Consider the following 18,865-nt stretch of genomic DNA (forward strand, 5'->3'; position numbering starts at 1 on the left):
ACACACACACACACACACACACACACACACTATGTTAACTTGCCTGTTGTTCTAAATATTTTTCAAGGATAATGCTCAATCATTGAGATACTTCTGATTCTCTGTGACCCTAATTGAGATTTTCTTGTCAAAGATACAGGAATGATTACCTTCTCTAAGTTATTTTTCAGATAAAGAAACTGAGGCAAACAAGGTTAAACTATTCCTTGCTCAGGATCACAGTAAGTTTCTAGGGCTAGATTTGAATTCAGGTATTGTTTACTCCAGGCTTAGCATTATATCCACTGTACCATCTTGCTGCCTTAACAAGGATAGTTCTATGCTATTAGACTTGGATTTCAGTAGTCCAAGATTCTTGTTTTCTGAGTGCATTAAGTAAAGGAGCATGCCAACAAAAGACCTTAGTCTCTCATACCTAAATATAAAGTCACTGCAGTATTATAACCTTACTTCCACTATTACATCATTGCAGTCATAGAGTCATAGATACATAGAGCTGGAAAGGTCTTATAGATAATTACCATCATCATTATTTTTAATCCCTCATGGAAATTTGGAATCCTCTTATTAGGTGATGAGAAGTCAGGACAATTTAATATTAATGGCTATGACTATAAACATAGGGTGATTTCCAAGCCAACTGTCCTAAATGAGGCATGCTAGCAGAATGTCAGCACATAAAGCCTGCTAAACAGTGCCCTTCCATCTGGCTGTGGAAAATCTAATGCTTATAATCATCAAAATAAATTTGTTGCATCTTGTTTTGCAACTAGTGTTTTATACCTGTGCCCACATCTTTGAGAATGTTGAACCCTTAGGCACTAAACTAAAAAACTGGGTTAAATAGGCTCCAGACACTGGAATGTCCCTCTCATATTTCCTTTTTCTTTCTTCCTCATCCTCTCAATGCCATTTTACATTTCACTTATTTGAATAAGGTCACTACACTGCTTATCAAATTTGAATATGCAGGAGAGCCAAAAGGGGGTGATTTTCCCTTCAGACTGATAAAAAGCAAAATCAGAGCTGTTCTTACTTTAATCTTATTATCTGACTCACACTTTAACTTAACTCAGGAAGATAATAACAATTTTGTTTTGAAGACCTTTTCTGAAGAGAAAAGCTAGGTGGCATAGTGAATAGAGTACTGGCCTTGAAGTCAGGAAGACCCATTTTCCTGAATTCAAATCCAGCTTTAGATTTTTATTATCTATATGACCCTTAGTCACTTAATCCTGTTTGCCTCAGTTTATTCTTCTGCAAAATGGGCTGAAGAAGGAATGACAATCCACTCAAGTATATCAGCTAAGAAAATCCCAAATGGGGTCACAAAGAGTTGGACACAGATATTATGGAAAGTCAGATTAACATTAAAGAATGTATAAGGCAGAAAACTACTTATAACTAAAAATCAGTTTACTATTTTTCCATAAATAGAGTCCCAGCTAAATTTTGTCTAACAAACTATTGCTTTGTTGTTTTGTTTTAGTTCAGACCTATAAATTCATTGGTAGAAGAAATGCCTCTTAAGAAAACTCCCTCTTCTGTTGCAGGTCAGCAACCCCTCCATAACTTTTGATCTTCGAAAACTCCTCATACCCCTGTTTAGAATGAGCATCATCTAGTAAGAATATTTCAGTGTCAGCATTTGATTTCTGGATTCCAAGGTAAGCTCTCTATCTACCAGAGCAAACTGCCTCTCCATAGTTACTGAATCATTCAAGAAATTTTAAATCAAGAATAGTAGGAACAAAAAAAGCAGGTTTTGATTTTAAAAGATGGCCTAATTGTCCTCTGAAAATAAGTGTAAAAGAGAGAAAAGAAGTGTCTTCTTTAATAGTCTTTATTAATATAATATTGAGAGTATTTTTTAAAAATAAAATAAATGTATGCAATGAAAATATGATGAAAACTTAATTATAAGGAGTTTTCTTGATATAGTTTTAATATTACACTTTTGCCAAAGGAGTAATTTTTTTCCTTAAAAGTAATTTTTGTATTTCCACAAGTATTTGTATTTCCTTCATTTATGCTGAGGTGAAAAATCCATTTGTCCCAGTAGAAAAGGGAAATTCAGCTGTTTACTTGATTTTCCATAATGTATGTTATTCCTTTGTTAATTGACATTGAAGGAAGTGATTTAGAATAATCTAATCAGTGGCATACAACCTCTGAATGTTCTTCTAGCTAAAGAAGATTGTTCTGTTGTTGCTGCTGTTATTTTAAGAATAATAGGAAACAAAATAAATAAGACATCACCAGGCATCTGTCCTGCTATTCCTTAATTAATATACAGTTCTTTCCTTGACAAAGCCCACATTAATTAGCCCACTGTCTAAAAAGAGAGTGAATTAAATCCCCAATGTCCCTGGACAAGTAAATGTAAAATCAAAATGTTATACTGCTGTTGAATTTTTTTCTTCTTTTCTTTTTCAGGAGGGGAGAGGATTTTTAAGTGAAGATGAAATTGTACACTTTAATTACTATACTGTGTTAAGTAAGAGAAAGCTTCAAAGACATACTGAAGTACATTGGCAGATGGCCACAATTATTTAACGGTTACCAGGGCTAGTGGAGTCTTGCTGCCTTCTTCAAAAAAAATTTTTTTTGTTCTTTCCAAATCGATGGGACTCCAACCATTTTGTGCAGAATTTCCCCTTGCATACACGACACACCACCCAGACCTAGCCCTATATCCATGCCTCATCGTGATGGAGAGGAACTAAGGAAATGAAACTTCAGCAAAGGGTTCCGTTTTAATTGGTCACGGTCACGCTATCCAAATAGGAAGAAATCTGCAACCTATTAGGCATTTTCCTCCTGCATTAATAGTCAGAAAAATTAATTACATTTTGTGGCCATTCCCACTATTATATTTTTTTTTTCCTGTTTAGAAGTCATTTCAATTGCAAGGCCTCGACATCAGCATATAAAGTCTCCAAAGAAACAGATATTCTTTAAGTCCCACAGTTGGGATGGTAAGAATTAGAGAAAGAGAAAGGAGAAATTAGAACAGAGAGAATTTGCTTACATGGCCACAGGAGGGTATATACAGGTATAAAAAGTAAAACAAACAACTTTACAGAATCTCAGAGGTCATCTAGTCCAACACACACCTGTAAAGGAACCCCTCTAAAACTTGAAAAAATTGCCTGTTTACTTCAAGGGAGGGGAAGGCAGTCCATTCTGTTGAATAATTCAGCTAGTTTCACAATATCTAAATTTATCTTTTTCTCACTTATATCTTGATTTTTGATTCTACCCTCTGGAGACAAGCAGATTAAGTCCTTCTTAACTATGGATAGTTGATCATTCAAACACTAAAGAAAGTTATCATTTCCCTAGGTTTTTTCTTTTCCATACTAAAACATTCTCCTTCCTTTACTCTTCTCCTGGTTCTATCCTTGATGCTGTCACAGGGGTCCTCAAACTTTTTAAATAGGGGGCCAGTTCACTGTCCCTCAAACTGTTGGAAGGCCAGACTATAGTAAAAACAAAAACTTTGTTTTGTGGGCCTTTAAGTAAAGAAACTTCATAGCCCTGCCTGACGGGGATAATCGTCCTCAGCTGCCACATCTGGCCCGTGGGCCGTAGTTTGAGGAGCCCTGCGAATTTGATAGAAACTCTTGCCTTGTGGCCTTCTCATCCTGGAAGATTCTTCTACTTTTGCCATCTACTTCTTTGATTGTTGAATTTCTTCCTGGAACTTCAATTTGAGGAAGTGCCCAAGATAACTCTGCTAACTCTTTTACTCCTTTCCCACCTGTACTCCTGACTCTCAGGACTTCTCCCCATTGTCCCAGTTTCAGTACTTCTTCCCTCCTCCCCAGCCCATCTTTTAGTTCCTTTTAGTGTATCTTCTTCCTCCATTACAATGTGAAGTACTCAAGTACAGATTTTTTTTCCTTATATTTATATTCCAAGTGCTTAACAAAGGATCTATAATATGATTATATCTATCTATCTATCTATCTATCTATCTATCTATCTATGGCCTGTTCACAAGAATCTTTACCACTAAAGTTGCGTTCCTGAGTATTCTTCAGTTAAATCAATATGCTTCCTAAAATGTAACTCCCAAACTCTTTCCTCATAGTACTGGCTCCTGTGCCTCCTTTAATGTAGGTAAAAATAAGATTAGCTTTTTTTCAGCTGCTGTGTTATAATTTTGATTTATTTCAAGCTTACTGTCTATAATATATCTTATATAGGAAAGGATTTCTTTCTTCTAAGCCAACTCCCTCATGACAATGAGGAGGAAACAGTGCTCTGATATTTTTCCTTCTAAAAACCCCAGAGCTTAAACTCATACCACTGTTTGGCAAACATTCTTCCCTTCTTATCCCACTGAGACTTACACTCATGATGTGTGATATCAGGAAGTTTAGTCCAATATATAACACTGGGACCCTCACCATTAAAAGGGAAATAATAATAATAACTCACATACTTTAAAAGTTGAAATGCTAATTATATATATATATATATATATATGTTATGACTATAGACTTATTTGTTACTAAATATGATATAAATACTTAAATAAAATGCTTTTTCATGATTTTACATTGTTTAATTCTGTTAAAAATGCCAGGGGATTGATGCTATTTCAACCTTCCTTTTTGCAAATGAGGAAACAGGTTAACATAAACTTGCTAAAGATCTCAGTGCTGCTGTATCTTAGATGGGATTGGAATTCAAGGTTTTCTGATTCAAAGCTCTCTATTTAATGCCTATACCATTTTGCCACAGCTAGAGAGAAGAAGATAGTACAAGAGAAGAAAAAGTGAGTATATTAAATGTTATAGATTACTGTTCTAGCTAACTGTGGTACAATGAAGAAACAATCAGACTGGAATGAGAGCCAAGAGATGTGGATTTTAACAATGATTCTCACACTAATTCCTACTCTATTTTGGGACAATGCTATCTTTTCTTAAAACTATACTTTTCCCATCTATAAAAGAATGAAATTTGGCTATACAATCTCAAGGCTGCTTGCATCTTTTTCATTCTAGATTTGAAGATTCAGGGAACTTGCATAAATTCACTCTTTTCCGCAGACCCTAGTATTGGTTCAGCAGCCACAAAAGATTCTATTCTTGGATAAAATTGATCAAAAATATCAGAGGAAGATTCATTAGTTCAGATCGCTGTTGTTTTTCATTCTCTCAATAAATCACTCAATAGGGGAAAATGTAAATATACACTTAAGAAGTTTTTATCATTGTCCCAACATATCAAAGAAAAAGGGAATGCTGATTCAATCAGCAGACCATGGATGGTTTTCTACATTTTCAAGCTTCCCACTTTGTAATGAATAGGATTCTACAAACCATCTTGCTGCTGATTTTATATACATATGACAAAATTCAGCACCTGTTAATCTCTTGTTAAATTGATGTTAAGGCACCTTATAAACAGAGGTCCTAACGTCACACTTAAATTGTATTTCTACTTACCAGAAAGAGAAATGAAATCACAATCTCTGCCTAAACTATAGGATAATTCATTTGTATTGTTCCTTTTATTTGTCCTTCAATTTGTAGACAACATAAGTGCCCATTAAAATTCCAGCCCTATATTGCTTTACCTAAGAGCAGGAGGACTCGTGTAACTATGTTAGGTATTAAGTTGTTCGAGACCACAAAAGTGGGAGGTGGATCTAGCACTACCTTTTCCAGGTGTTTTGATAATGGTTTTCAGTTTCCTCACATATAAAATGAGGGAAAGATTAGACTAAATCATTTCTTCCAGCTTGAAAATTAGTAATTATAAGTATTCTTGCTACCTTCTGGCAGTTATAGTTATTTCTAAAGGAAAATGAAGTAAGGGGAAAGAGGAGAGTTTTCAGAATTCCCATTGAACATCTATAATAGACATTTAAAGCCAAAAAGAACCTTGAATATCTTATAATTCAATTCTTAGATAATATAAATGAGGATATTTGAGGACCAAAGAAATTGTGACTAAGATCCAAGTTACACAACTATTTAGTAGCAAAACTACAACAAAAGTCTGTCAATTCTTAAACTGGTCCATATAAGATTCTATACCTCATGTTTCTAAAAGTCAAAACAAATTAAAGTGCTGCCATCTCAACTCAAATTCTGATGGCCAAATCTGATCAATGAAAGACAAAATGTACACACAACCTCAAGTGAATAATTGAATTACTACATTACTACATTTCCTGAATTCATATTGTGAATTTTACATAATATGCATAATTATGCATATATATACACTAAATCATATATTCACTGTGCCACCTAGCTGTTCCATTGTATTTGTATATATATGCATGTATGTATACATATTTGTTGATTTTGTAAACATTCAATTTAATTTGCTTGAGATGCTAGTGACTATAGACGTATTTGTTACTAAATATGATATAAATACTTAAATAAAATGCTTTTTCATGATTTTACATTGAACAACATGTGATAATATTTAATATAGGCATCTGTTTCTCCACAAAGATTTGTTAGTCTTCATGGAATCACAGTAGTTACTAAAAATAAGAGGTTTTTGTTTGTTTCAATTTTGTATTTGGTGTCAGAGTTGTTCATTTTGTCTTGCAGAGACAGTAAAGAGGAGTTTAAAGCACACTAGACTAGACAGAAGACTCCAGTTCTAGTGCCTATTCTATAACTAGGTGATCTTTAGTTAAAAGCTCTTAGGTAAATCTATTCAATCTTTGAAGCCTTAATTTCCTCATCTAAGATATATGGGTGGGATTAGATGAACTCTAAGATCCTTCTTCTGCTCTGACCTTGAAAACGTAAGAGTTTAGGTAGTTTCATTGTTTGTGTTCAGATATCCACTACAGCAAGAATTTCAAATTTTCATTGTCATCCTCATAAAATGGAAGTTTCCAACTGATTTACAAAGGAAACTTAAAACACTAATTTTTAAAACTAAACAGCTTTCTCAAATTCCCTAATCAGCCTGCTTCAGACTCTTAAACTAAGATTTTGCTTTCAGGAAAGAAAAAGACTTTCAAAATTATGATCAAATTGTTATGTTCAAAGATTATAGTCATGCAATTTGTTACATTCAAACCATCTATTTACAAAATATATAATTTGGAAATTCATGATTAATGAATCGGTGACATGCACAAATGAAAATGAGCAACAAGTTTGTTTATTTTTTAATCTACCAACTTTGAGATATTTGGATGAGTGAGAAACACCCTCAAGTATTCTTGTCTAGTCATTTACAGTCTAGTCCTGTCAAAGGTGAAACATGCTTTAATTCAAAACCCAAAAGGTCTACAGACATGTAGCCTCTAAAGTAATTTGTCTCAGATGTTTGGGGAAATAACTTGGGATTGAAAAAGCTACTTGCTTGGTGCTTTAAATAATAGATGATCCTGCCAGCAAGGGTTTCTAGAACCTGAGGAAGTACTGTATGATAAGCCAATATGCAAACACTTATGAAAGAAGAACTTGAGTCTGTACACTTGAGAGAAAAATGAAATAAATCCATGTCTTTCTCCCAGGATCAGAGAGCTCCTGGCAATCTGTTCAGAACCATATCAGTGTAGTTATTCCCTAACATGACATGTAATAGACATTTAAATGGAGTAAAAGTCATTCTTTATTTTGAGATATGGCTATCTTTTTTATTTATTGTAAATTTATTTTAAATAATTCCAGTAACAAATAGTATGCAAAAGTTGATATGTATTATCTTGTTAATCTCTGGTTTGAATTTTGCTACATAGCTATATGCTGATAGGTTTCATTTCATGGAGATGAGATTAAAGAATAAGTTTGGGGGCAGACAAACACACACAGACACACACACACAGACACACACACACACACATATATATAATTGTTTTTCATTGTTTATGGATCAATGCTATATCTAGGTGATTGTAAACAACAGTTCTGTCTGTAATGATGTTGAATTTCTTATTTTTTTGAGGTTTTATTTGTTATGGGAAATAGGATTAAAAGTTTCAGGTATATAATTCTATCGATGTCATTGTGTCTCTAGCATCTGGTAGACACAATTTTTAAAAAAAAACTTCAGTGATATTTTGCTATTTGCACTTCTTTATATAATCTATATTGATTGGTAAGGTGACAACAATTTGAACTTGAATTATTATCAAAAATTTTTCCAAATCTGTAGAAAAATGTTCACAATTCAAAAAAAATTCATCCTTAATATATTGGTATGTCCTTCTGCCCAAGAAATGACCAAAAACCATATATCATTTCATTTTCTACATGAAACACTATACTCAATTATATGTCCAACAATTCTATTATGGGATATCAGGTGGTATTTTTATTTTTTACATCACAATATTATTTAAAAAAAAAATGCCCTTCCATGTATATTAAGGTCAGAAAAGTAATGGTATTCACCCTACCCTCATGCACACACACACACACAAACACACACACACACACTCACACACAATCCCTTCTGTATTTAATCATGGCGTGAGGTATGAGCTCTAGTCCTTGAAGATTATGCAAACAGACATGTTATAGTAGTAATGATAATAATAATACTTAGCACTTATATAACACTTTAAGATTTACAAAACTTTTGCCAAATGATAGCTATTTGATCCTCACAACAATCTTAGCTACTATTGTATTACTATTATTTCAATTTTACAGATAAGGAACCTTGTGACAGATAGAAGTTAAGAATTTTTCCCCAAGGTCCTACAATCAGTTTATGTTGGAGACAAAATTTGAACTCAAATCTTTCTAGCTCCAGCTCCAGTATTCTATCCACTGTTATCACCTAGTTTCACTATACTTTCAGCCATGTAGGAAATTCTTTGAAATGTGTTGCTGGATGTAGACTAAGTCTACTGTTTACAAGCTGGTCTAAATATAGAGAAGCTCATTGTTAGTAGGTTTGTCACTAGGTAATCATTCTTTTTTATAGCAATCTATGGATCAAAGAAAAAATTTAATGGTCCTCAGTTCCATAAAGCCTTTTGTACTTCTGAAATGATGGCAGCAGAGTTATCAAAAAGAGAGTGTTAAAAATTGTACTATTGTCAATATATATTAACTCAATTTTAAATACTCTGAATATGACTTCATATAAAAAACAACAAATTGACATGATTTTAGAAGAAACCATATCAAAATTGATAACCTCATAATAAATGGAACCACAAATTAACCAAAATTAATTTCAAGCAAAACATGAATCAAATGTTCTCTTTGGAAAATTAAACAAAGAAATTGGATGATGACATCCTCATGCTTCCAAAGGCAAAGAGAAATATAATTCTATGGTATCCTTGGTCATCTCATTTTGCAGTGTTCAAAAACAGTATGACAAAAAACAAAAACAAACAAACCAAAAAAAAAAAAACCAATAAGTGCAGCTTAGGCAATCACATGCCTCACAACCTTAATATACATGGAAGGGCATTTTCTTTTTAAAATAATATTGTGATGTAAATAGGTTCTTAGATGAAATTGCTAAACCAGTGAATACCTTAATATCAATTTCATTCATTCTGTGATAGTAGCCATGGAGAGTGGGTGAAAAAATATTTTAAAAAAATATTGAAAAGTATGGGTCAGTCATAAAAAAATGGAAAAAAAAATGCCTTGTCACTAATCAGAAATCTCACATATAGCTGTGACAAATACTTTGTTGCAGGAAAAAGTCAGAAGACAGTGGACATGATATAGTGGCCAAAGTGTTGGACTTGGAAACAGGAAAACCTGAGTTCAAATTCCTCTCATATAATTATGTCAAAGTATTCAGAGACAAAGCTCTAAGGTCCAGAACAAACTATGCCCTGAATTTGACACAAGAATAATTGTTTGTGCCTACCTTCTGGAAGAACTCTCCCTTTGGCAAATTTACAAAATTATTGTATTGCTTTGGCCAGCAACAGATGTTCTCTGAGCTTGGACAAGCAAGGGATCAAGCTTGGACAAGTACCTATGTTCTGATCATGAAGCCCTGCGATAAGTCAAACTTGTTTCATTGTTGCTATTACCCCTCATTATCAGGGATTCAGCTGACTATGTAGCCATTGATATAAGTACTGTTTCAGATCTATCCATAAGGTGGACATGTATCTAATTTCTTTCTCCAATTATGAGCCATTTCTCTCATTTTGAAATTAAACTTATGTTTGATTCCTAACTCTACTGCTCCAAGTCTGCTCTGTTTGTCTCTGGCCATCCATAGGTTAGACATTGGTTTGGTCCAGTTCCCATTAATTGGTATCAGAATTTTGCTTGAACATGGAACTGGACCATTGGACTCTCTGGCACCAGTGGAAATGGAATAGGTACTACCAGAGATTTTTTCTTTGGAGTCTAGCCCTTCTCTTCTCATGAGTCCTCTGCCCTTTTTACTGCTGTAATGCCCAAGCTTCCACCATGGTTGAGCTCACCCTTTTATTTTTATTTTTTTTTTTTTGAGGAAAAGGGCCTATCTTGTTACCCAATTCTTCTTAGGTCACCCTGCTAAAGATATCTTTTCTTAAATTACACATATGTTTATTGGCCTCTTTTTAAACTTTAAATTGCCTTTAACTACACATCTTAATAACTGTGCCTCTGCTGAACCAGTTAAAAATAGAATTGTAATTGCATGCTTTGTTAAAACTATTCATGTCTGTTCATATCTGTTTTGTCATTTTGCTTGTATTTGTATTCTTATAAAGTGTAAAATATCTATGTCATGTTTCTGTTCTTTGTAGATTCTGTGAATTTGAAAGATTTAAAATACAGCTAGCCAGAAAAACTTTAAAGTTCTACAGACAAAGAGTTTAAAACACTGGGAATAACTGATAAACTTTCATACTTAAAGCAATTGTTTAAGTAAGTAGGACTAACTCCCACTTCAGGCTTTCTGAGGAAGTTTAAGAAATTTTTTTTTAAAAAACCACATAATCAATTTATAGAACTGCTAAAAGCATTTTTAGCAGATTTCAGAGTTTTGAATATTTATCATTTTTAATATTGCAGGGGAGAACTCCCAGGATTGAGGGTGATTCCAGGAACTTACTCTCTTCTGAAATATCTTAGTAAAATTTGGGATATTACTATGTAGAATGTTTTAAGGAAAAGCAAGAATTAAATTCTAAAAGTTTTAAAAGTAAATGGTGACATTAATAGTCTCATTGTTCTAAAGGCTTACTGAAGGTAGGCACTTAAGATTGAAAGAAATCCCAGAATGAAGAAAGAAAGAAAAACAGGAAAAAAAGGTTTCCACGTTGTATCAAACTATTTTAGACTCTTTCTTGACATTTCTGACCATAAAAAGAAAAAAGATTGTATAAATGAAAGATTTACTCCAGGAAAGAGGCCCTCTTCCATTCTCAGTTAATCCTTCTCATTTCAGATCAGATTCCAAAATGCAAGTATTAAAAATGCTGGAAAATTCAGGGAAATCTAAGTTACATTCCAGTTACAGAAATATATTACCTATATTATCTTAAGCAAGTTATCTTATCTGTCTGCCCCAGTTTCTTATCTGAAAAGAAAAAAATAATGGCATCTACCTCCCAAGATTGTTTTAAGGATCAAGATGATGTAATAATTTAAAGTGCTTAACACAGTAACTGGCATATATTGAGTACTACATTATTTCTTTAATTGAATGTAGTTATTCCATACCTAATAAGTCTAATGTGGGATTAAAATGGCAAAAGTAATAAGATTAATCATTTTAAAATGGGATAATTTGAAAATACAATTGATACCATCAGAAGTTTTGTTTCAGGTTTTAAATACATGATATTGCTTATGTTGTTATATCTCTAAATTTTCTTATATTGTGAAATTTGAGAGATCATTGTAACAGAAATGCTATTGAACAGAAAACTTCTTAATCTAGATGCTGTTGCACATGAATTGGACTTTCAAAAAAATGTGACAAAATAGATTTTTGAAAACTGCAAAATGTTTAATAAGGTATATTTTGATATGTGACTTGACAATAATAGGATCAGCTAGATGGCACAGAGCTCTATCTACTGTGATAGAGCACTGGCCCTTAAGTCAGAAGGATCTAAGTTCAAATCTGTCCTCAGACACTCAACATTTCCTAGCTGTGGGACCCTAGGTAAGTTATTTAATCCCAATTGCCTCAGGGGAAAAAAAAGACAATAATAATAATAAACATAGTAAATTTTCATTTTAGATTCTTGACTATTATGAAAGTCTATAGGTTGCTTTCAAGATATAGTTTCCACATTTTAATGATGACTCAACTATCAGATATTGCTCTGTCTAAAGCCCCCAAATATGGGTAATTTTAATTCATAAGTCAAAGAAAAATGAAATATTAACTGTTAGAGAAACATCAAGAAACTTGTTCTAGTTTGAAATTTTCAGATTCTCTCACTTTGACCAAAAGGTGAAAATATCAAGATATTAGGAGATACCCTGTTTTCCAGAGCTAAGACCCAGTAAGCAAACTATGTCCTGAGCTTGAAGTAACAATAATCCTTTGTGCTTATCTTCTGAATGATCTCATCCTCTGGCAAAATCACAGTATTATTGCTTTGACCATCATCAGATGTGCTCTGAGTTCAGACAAGCTCAGACAAGTATCCATATTCTGGTCATAAAGCTATGCTATGAAAAAAAAATAATAATAACATGTCTCATTGTTGCTGTTACTCTTCGTTGTCATGGCTATAATTCACTATATAGTTGTTGGGAGAAATATTGATATCTCTCACATGCTAGAGGCAGGACCTCAGAATGGGTCTAATCTCCCCTCCTAATTTGCCAGTCATTTCCCTCACTTTGAAATTAAATGTCTATTTGATTCCTAATTCTACTCTCTTAAACTCTGACCATCCACAGGTTAAAGAACAGTTATGTCTAGCTGACACTTGATAGTAACTTAACTTCTGTCAGTTACCTCATGTCTAATATGGGTATAATAATAACACCTAAATTACAGGATTATCTTGAAAATCAAATTATATATATATATATATATACATATTTATATGTATATGTAGGTATGTTTATGTAGCAGGTTTTACAAATCTTAAAACATTTTAAAACTATTAAATATATAGTAAATTATCATGAACACTGCTCTAGAGGAAAATTAGAAGACTCTTAATCTTCTGTAATTGCTATTTGCAGTAAAGAAATCCTGGCTCCTTTATTCAAATCCTGACTCTAAAACATATTAGCTGTATGATGATTGGTGAATCAAATAACTTGTCTGCACATCAATTTCTTCATCTGTAAAAATGAGTAAGTTGAACTATATGGATTTTGGTGTCCCTTCTGAAAATTCTATATCTATGATTCTAAGATCATAAAAAATGAAATCTGCTCTATCTTATTATATGGCTAGTTATTATCACTGTGACTTGCTCCCAGAATCAGTTGTCTGTATGCAATCAAAATATCTAATAGTTAAAGGAAATATCAAAATGAAGATCAGATGAGAAGACTGATATGACATGTTTGACAAGATAATAGCTTCAATGGCTTTTAGTCAAAGAGTCATAGATATCTCCAAACTGGAAAATATAAAGAAAAAAGGCAAAGATATTGTCCTTAATTATCACCACTTATTTTTTGCAAAAATTTAACCAATTGTGGTTAGAGTACCAGTCTTATAATGAGGAGGAACTTAGTTCAAATCGGCCTCAGACACAACACTTACTAGTGTGTGACTGTGGACAAGTTATTTAACTCCAATCACCTTGTCATCACCCACTACCACCCCCCTCCCCAAAAAGAAATAAAAAATAACTAATAGAAAGCTCTTGATAAGAATAAAAAATAATAAGAAGAAAAAGTAAATGCTTTCCTTAGTCAGAAAAGAAATTATCTTGCCAAGTAAAAAGACATAATAGCCAAGATTCATAATGGATACCTTTTTGTGAAACACTTCTAAGTGGCATATAAGGTAACAAAGTTTATCTTTATAAAACACCCCAAAAAAACACTAAAAGCAAAAACAAACCTACAAAGATCTATCAAAGATCCACTCTGCCATGTTATCTAAAAAAGCATTTATATGTGAAACTGACTGAAAAAAAATTATTGAAAAATGGTACAGACATATAAGCATTTCTGCAATAATCAACCTTACTCACCAAAGGGAGTGAAAACACTACAATTGGCTCTAACATCTTTATCTCTAAAATGCATCATAAGGAAATAGAAATGGCTCTGTTAGAGACAAGAGGATGTTGAAAGCAAGGGATCATTGTGCATGCTATTTCAGGGAAGGTAATTTATTAAAAGAATGAGGATTTTTTTTTAACATTTAGCATTTATATAGTTCTTTTTAAATTTTTTCATTATTATTTTCCATTTCTTACATCATGAAAATATCACATGTATCCCTCCTCCAATCCCATATGGGAACAATCCTATATGACAAATAATATTTTTGGAGAGAAAAAAGAACAGGGGGGAAGTCAGTACAATTGATCTATACATTTCTAAAAACATCTAAAACATCTGAAAATAATGTGCAATGAATAAAATAGGAATCCTCCAAGTAGACAAAAGAGCAGGTTTATGTTATCTTTCCATGTCTCTTTACTTTACTCTCATTAGAACTTCATAATTTTGTTATATGTTTTTGACTTTTTGCTATGTAGTCACTTTATTTAAATTGTTGTAGCCACTGTATATGTTGTTGTCTAGATTATGCTTACTTCACTATGTTCATATAGATTTTTCCATGCTTCCATGTATTCATCATACATCATTTCTTACAGCACAGCAATATGTCACCACATTTATGTAACACAATTTGTTTATCAATCACCCCGTTAATAGATATCTATTTTGTTTCTCATCTTTAGCTATCACAAAAAGTGCAGTTATAAATGTTTTGGAACAGAGGAGACTTTTTTCTTATAAGTTCAGTGATGAAGTGTCTGTGATGGAGGATATGACCGTTTTAGTCACTTTAATTACAGAATTTAAAATTGCTTTCCAAAATGGTGCCATTTCATATCTCCACAAGCAATGTGTTATCTTTCTGCAATGGCTACAACATTGACTATTATCATTTTTGTTGTATTTGCCAGTTTTCAAATTGTGAGATGAAACCTCTGGGTTGTTTTGATTTGCATTACTGTTGTTATTAGTGATTTGGAACTTTTTTATGTATTGTGAATATAACAGTTCTTTTGAGAATTATTTATTCACATCTTTTGGCCATTTATGTATTGGTGAATGAAGAAATATATATTAGATAGCTAGATGGATGGATGGACAGAAACAAATAAATAGATAGATGGGTGCATGTTATGTATATATAAATCACTATATATACACATACACAGATAAATATTATTTAAATATTATATATATAGTCTTGAATATCAAGCCCTTAACAGGGAAAATCTGATAAAAAGATATTTTTCTCATTTGACCAATTCTCTTCTTTTCCTAGATGTATTATTATCTGCATAAATGTCATCTAATGCAAGAAAAAATAATTCATACTTTATTGAGGAGACAACATCAATACCAGGAAAAATGTTTTTAACCTTGGAGGTAATGAGGACACAGGATGGTTTCTGTGTATGTCCCCTTAAATTCTTTTTGTGTGAATGCAAGAGGTCTTGGAGAACATATAGTCAAGCCACCTCACTTTGTAGATGAGAAAATACTTATCTATTATCACACAGTAAATATTTGAGCCAGATTAACATCCAGTTGTTCTGATTAATATTCTGTCTACTATACTATGCTAAAGAATTTAGCTTAAATACAAAGGTAAATAGAATCTTCCATGAGCTATTCTTTCACTCTATCTTAACTATCCCCAAAAATGGTCATACTCTTGAACTTGCCATCAATCACAAATGTTCAAGAATTCTAAAATCATTTTATCTATGATCTATTAGTTTTTCTCCTTTCTCTCTTTAATTTTTTTTAAAATAAAACTCAATTCGTTATTCCCACTGTGACCTTGAATACTTTGATTGATCAATTCTCTTCCAGGACATCTTTCTGGTAGTAACTATCTTCTCTTTTTCCCTGTATTGACCCCCTGGTGAATCAATTCATCCTTATACTGTCCTCTTCTTTTAAATCCCTAAGAGCTCCTTTATCATAGTCCTATACATACATGTTGAATAAAAGTGAAGAAAATTATTTGACCATTCTGACTGGAATCACTACAAAATTGTTACACAATTTTTATTAGGCCCTCACTCCTGCTAGGTAATCCCATTGTACCTCTTCTATTAACTCACTATCCCACTTCTAAGAGACTCTTCCAAACCTTTTCATCCCTCCTCAAATCTTCCATGACTCCCTCAACCCTCCTTGCTGAGAACCTTACCTCATATTTTATAGAAAAAAAATTGAAGCCATTTACCATGAACTCCTTTCCTCCACCTCCTGCCCCTCTCCTATTTCTCAGATGCCTTCTGATACGATCTCCCTTTTCACCTCTGTCTCATAAAATGAAATAATTTTGATCCTTATCAAGGTTAACTCCTCTACTTCTTCAGGTGATCCTATTCCAAGATCCAAAAGATTTTCTTCTCTATCATTCTACTCTTTCACTTATTTTCCATCTCTTGCTGTTTATCGGTTCCTTCTTTACAATCTACAAACATGTCTATGGCACTCCTATCCTGAAACTAAAATATCATTTGATTCTTCCATCTCTATAAATCATTATCCTATGTTCTGCCTTTTTTAACTAAATGCCTTATAAAAAGGTATTTAAAAGGTGCCTCCATTTTCTCTCCTCTCACTCGCTTCTTAATCTTTTACAATCTGAGTTCTGACCTTATTATTCCACCAAAACTATTCTCTTCAAAGCTGCTAATGATCTCTTAGTTATTAAACCATTGGTCTTTGCTCAATTTTTATTTTCCTTGATCTCCCTGCAGGCTTTGACATTGTTAGTCACTCTCTACTTTCTTCTATACTTTCTTCTCTCTAGCTTTTCAGGATACCACTCTCTCCTCATTTCCTTCTATCTCTGGGGTTGTTCCTTCTCTGTATCCTTCCCTGATTCCTCATAGAGATTACTCTTTCTAACCAGACATATCCATCAGGATTCTATACTTCAATACCATCAGCTTCCATAAATTTAATTACTATATTTTTGCTAATGATTCTCAAATCTACTTTTTCTTCTCCAAGTTCTCTGCTGATCTCAAATCTACATCTTCAGAAATCTCAAACTGCATGCCCAGTATACAATTTAAATGCAATATTTTAAAAATGGAATTCATTATATTCCCCCTCCAACCTTCACTATTATTGTAAAGGGCAACACTATTCTCCCAATTCATCAAACTTATAATTTGATAATAGCCCAAATTCCTTATAATGCATCATTCCCTATCCCATCCACATTTTCCCCAAGGTCTCTCAATTTCACATTTCAGCTATCTCTCCAATATGTCCCCTTTTCCTCCTTTGATCTTGAGGACCCTATGAATGAGAAAACTCAATGAGTTTTCTCATTCATAATTCCTATAACTGTCTCATCTCCCTTAACAACCAATATTTATTCACTCACACATCATTCACCAGTAGAACCTTCTCCAATCTCCAAAAAAAAAAAAAAAAGAATTTCTTTCCTTTTCCACTCTGTTTCAACCTTTACACCTCCTCCTCATCCACTTTCCTGTAGGTACTTCTCTTTCTGAGACCATAGCATTCACCTTCCCATCATTGCTAGCCCTTGATTTGACCCCAACACATCACTCATTCCTCTCTATCCCCATAATATCTTCCTTCCCTTAAGGCATTCTGTAGTCCAATAAAAGAAAAACTCACCCTATAGGTAGGGTACTAGTAGACAATGTTTATATTACTCTGATCTTTATTGGTTCTAACTACTGACTGTATAATTCCCTATACCAATGAAGTCATAGATCTGTTCCACACTCACCACTCTGATGATGAATTGTTCATTCAAGTATTTATTTTATTCTATACCATACTCTGTACCAAAAAATTCTTATAGATTTTCTCTGTACAGAACTCTGGCAATATGCATTGGAAGCAGACTAGATCTTCCTGACTCCAGATCTCTTTACTATGCCTACCTTAATATAATCCCTTAATATAGTCAAATACTTATAATAATAAGATAAACATTCATTGATCTTTCAACAACTACTTTTTAAAAACCAGACTTTCTCCAATTCATTACATTAGGCTTTTAGATAATTTTCAAGGACTGGAGATCAATGTTTCTCACCTTGACTCAATGGATAAAACACAAGTTATATAGGGCATTATACACAATATTTTATTTTTTAATTACATTTTAAAAGATTGCATTGCCAAATTCTTGTACCAAATAACAAATCATCAAACCTTTTATCTTCCTTATGACCACTTTAAATACACACAACACTATAATTTATTATTATAATCCTTTCTGAGAATAAGTTAAAATAAGACATTTTATATAAAAAGATGCAACAAACTACAAAAAAGTAGCAGCAATAAGTTTTTACTTTGCTTTAAGCATATTTAGGCTATAAGGATTTCCTAAGAGGAAGGCATTTTATACACATATAAAGTATTTTTAAATTAACCAGAGTCTCTGTCTACACATTTATTTCAACATCTATCAATGGTTGCATCTTTTTGAGATTGCACTAAAAATATTTATTTCCTAAAATGGAAAGGTTTTATAATTCTAAAATGATAATGTCTAGTAGCATAGTTTTACATTTTGACTTAAAGGTATTATAATACTGAATTGAGAAGAAAATGGAAAAGTCACAATACCCCTGGGAATTGTAGAGAGGAAAAGCAAATAGTCTGCCCCTCTGGCAAGTCAAAGATATCATCTCTTCAAACAAGATAGTACTGAACACAATTTGAGGTTTCAAAGAGAGTTCTTTTCAAAAGACTTTCATCAAGTA

Source organism: Antechinus flavipes, chromosome 1 (assembly GCF_016432865.1).
Source record: "Antechinus flavipes isolate AdamAnt ecotype Samford, QLD, Australia chromosome 1, AdamAnt_v2, whole genome shotgun sequence".
NCBI classification, from domain to species: domain Eukaryota; kingdom Metazoa; phylum Chordata; class Mammalia; order Dasyuromorphia; family Dasyuridae; genus Antechinus; species Antechinus flavipes.